Source organism: Salvelinus sp. IW2-2015, unplaced genomic scaffold (assembly GCF_002910315.2).
Source record: "Salvelinus sp. IW2-2015 unplaced genomic scaffold, ASM291031v2 Un_scaffold2471, whole genome shotgun sequence".
Classification (NCBI taxonomy): Eukaryota; Metazoa; Chordata; class Actinopteri; order Salmoniformes; family Salmonidae; genus Salvelinus; species Salvelinus sp. IW2-2015.
The window spans coordinates 143084-146872 of record NW_019943789.1 but is presented as its reverse complement, the minus strand read 5'-3'; the positions used below and the strand labels follow the sequence as shown (position 1 = coordinate 146872).

The 3789-nt window shown below is 43.1% G+C and overlaps 1 pseudogene; it reads right to left on the bottom strand.

Moving 5' to 3' along the window:
- Positions 1 to 976, bottom strand: part of LOC112074038 (uncharacterized) — a 2805-nt pseudogene extending 1829 nt beyond the window's left edge.
- Between the last annotated feature and the right edge of the window lie 2813 nt (positions 977 to 3789).

Below are 3789 nucleotides of genomic sequence, written 5' to 3'. Positions count from 1 at the left end.
ATGTAAGGAGTTGATCCCGCTAGCAGGAGGTTATAAATATATGTTTTTTGTGTAATCATAACATTGTCTTTTGCAGCTGTATGACCCAGTGGGTGAATAAACTTGGTTTGAGTTTTTACTCTGTTCAGAACTAACAGACAATAAAATGGTGATACATTTGAAGAATCTTGGGTTAACATATCATATAGTCAAGGTTTGTGTTCATATTTGTGGATCCATTTCATTTGAATTCTCTCATATTCAAACAGCTTAGTTCCTACTGTATCTTTCATTTTTTGTTTGTCAGACAGTCACCAGCAAGTTGTTCTGGTCTTACTGTTTCTCAGTCCCTCTGCTGCAGTGACACTGTATCATGGCTTTATGTTCATCCATTGTACACAGATAACAGATACACTGCTGATCGGTACGACAGTAAACCTCTAGCAGTTTGTCATGATGAGAGCAGATCTTTCTCTGTAGTTGTGCGGTGGCTTTGACCAGCTTGTGCTTCTTCAAAGCAGAGATTCATAGTGAGATTGGAGGTGAGTCTCACAGTAAGAGGCCAGACACACCAGACAGGACATGAGGGCTTTCTGCTTCTGGTCCCAGAGCAGACATCACACGCCACATCTCCAGGTCCACATAGCACAGAGTAGGAGGTGGAGCAGCCTGGAGTCCTGTCTTCCTCAGTTTCTCCACCATATCAGCCAACATGTTATTTTTCCTCAGATTAGGCCTTGGAGTGAAGGTCTCTCTGCACTGAGGACAGCTATAGACCCCTTTCAGAACATCCTGATCCCAGCAGCCCTCAATACAGATTCTACAGTAATTGTGTCCACAGGGATGGTGACTGGTTCCTTCAGTAGATCCAGACAGACAGAACAACAGAACTGGTCCTGGTCCAGAAGATCTCCCTGTTGAGCCATTTGGATGGTTGTTCACTCTCACAACAGACAGACGACACAGAGACTCAGATCAGTTTCATTTCCACAGAAGAGAGTTTTTGGGAGGTATGGACTTTCTGGTTCTTACCAGATAGGTGAGTTTAGAGAGAGGGAGGGGTTAGAGAGAGGGAGGGGTTAGAGGGAGAGAGAGAGAGAGAGAAGAGAAATGCATGCAACGTCGAGAAGGAGACAAATATTTTAGTTCTAGGTTAAATTATAGTTCCTGGTTACATTTTATTTAATCCATTTATAAAAAGACTGTAATGTAACCAAATGTGGAAAAAGTCAAGGTGTCTGAATAACTTCTGAATGCCTGTAATGCCGTCTACAGTGCCTTGTGAAAGTATTCACCCCCCTGGGCATTTTTCCTATTTTGTTACCTTACAACTGGAATTAAAATAGATTTTTGGGGGGGTTTGTATTATTTGATTTACACAACCACAACCTCCCACTTTGAAGATGCAAATTGTTTGTTATTGTGAAACAAACAAGAAATAAGAGAAAAAAACAGTAAACTTCAGTGTGCATAACTATTCACCCCCCAAAGTCAATACTTTATAGATCCACCTTTTGCTGCAATTACAGCTGCAAGTCCCTTGGGATATGTCTCTATCAGCTTGGCACATCTAGCCACTGGGATTTTTTCCCATGTTTCAAGGCAAAACTGCTCCAGCTCCTTCAAGTTGGATGGGTTCCACTGGTGTACAGCAATCTTTAAGTCATACCACAGATTCTCAATTGGATTGAGGTCTGGGCTTTGACTAGGCCATTCCAAGACATTTAAATGTTTCTTCTTAAACCACTCGAGTATTGCTTTAGCAGTATGCTTTGAGTCATTGTCCTGCTGGAAGGTGAACCTCCGTCCCAGTCTCAAATCTCTGGAAGACTGAAACAGGTTTCCCTCAAGAATTTCTCCTGTATTTAGCATCATCCATCATTTCTTCAATTCTGACCAGTTTCCCAGTCCCTCCCAATAAAAAACATCCCCACACCTTGATGCTGCCACCACCATGCTTCACTGTGGGGATGGTGTTCTCGGAGTAATTAGAGGTGTTAGGTTTGTGCCAGACATAGCGTTTTCCTTGATGGCCAGATTGATCATGATMACCAGAGTACATTCTTCCATATGTTTGGGGAGTCTCCCACATGCCTTTTGGCAAACATCAAACGTGAGAGGCACAGCTGATTCAACTACTGTGGAACATAGAGTAGTAGTCGATTACCCAGTTTGACTTGCTTTCATTTCTTCTTGGCAGAACCCCTATCGCTCCTCCCTCGTTCCCTCAAACTTATTTTTAAGCAATGGCATTTTTCTGGCCACTCTTCCGTAAAGCCCAGCTCTGTGAAGTGTACGGCTTAAAAGTGGTCCTATGGACAGATTCTCAAATCTCCGCCGTGGAGCTTTGCAGCTCCTTCAGGGTTATCTTTGGTCACTTTGTTGCTTCTCTGATTAATGCCCTCCTTGCCTGGTCCGTGAGTTTTGGTCGGCGGCCCTCGGGATACTAAGATTCTATGACATTCATTGGCTGAGCTATAACCTTCTATTGCCGAGGAGACAAAAAATACACTTTGCTTGGAAAGTAATCTAATTCTGTCGCTATCAGTTGATTGAGCTATTAACCAATAATTACTGTAATAACTCATTATAATGTAATAACTTAAGGTATTATGTAATTTCTCCCCATTTTAGTTTGTCATTGTTTAAAATGGAGTCTTTAATTTATGAATTATTTCCCCCAATTTCAAGTGCAGAATGTTTTAAGGCCCAGTACATTTAAAAATGTGATTTTCCCGTGTTTTATATATATTTCTACACTATGAGGTGGAATAATACTGTGAAATTGTTGGGAAAATGATGATAATGCCCTTTTAGTGTAACAGCTGGGTAATGTTAGGTTTTATTACATACAGTCGGGAGGAACTACTGAATATAAGAGCAACGTCAACCATCATTACGACCAGGAATATTACTTTCCCGAAGTGGATCCAGTGTTTTGCCTTCCACCCAAGACAATGGATCTGATCCCAGCCGGCGACCCTATGCGACACCGTAAAAGGGGCAAACGAAGCGGTCTTCTGGTCAGGCTCCGGAGACAGGCACATTGCGCACCACTCCCTAGCATACTACTCGCCAATGTCCAGTCTCTCGACAACAAGGTTGACGAAATCCGAGCAAGGGTTGCCTTCCAGAGAGACATCAGAGACTGTAACATTCTTTGCTTCACGGAAACATGGCTCACTCGAGAGACGCTAACGGAGTCGGTGCAGCCAGCTGGTTTCTTCACGCATCGCGCCGACAGGAACAAACATCTTTCTGGTAAGAAGAGGGGCGGGGTGTATGCCTTATTGACCAACGAGACGTGTGGTGTGATAGAAAAGCATACAGGAACATCAAGTCATTCTGTTCCCACGGATTTAAAATTCTCACAATCATAATGTTCGATCCGCAATTATCATACCAAGAGAATCTTTCGATTATATCACAGCCGCATATATTCCCCCAAGCAGACACATCGACCGCCCTGAACAAACTTTATTTGACTCTATAGTAACTGGAAACCACATATCGAGGCTGCATTCATTGTAGCTGGGGATTTTAACAAGGCTATTCTGAAACAAGACTCGCTAAATTCTATCAGCATATCGATTGTCTACCAGGGCTGGTAAACCTTGGATCATTTTATACTAAACTTCCGCGACGCATATGAGCCCTCCCCGCTCTCCTTTCGGAAAGGCCACGACTCCATTTGTTGTTCCAGCTACAGACAGAAACTAAAACAAGAAGCTCCATGCTCAGGGTCTGTTCAACGCTGGTCTCGACCATCTGGATTCCCACCACGCTTAAGACGCTTCGATCACGTGGATG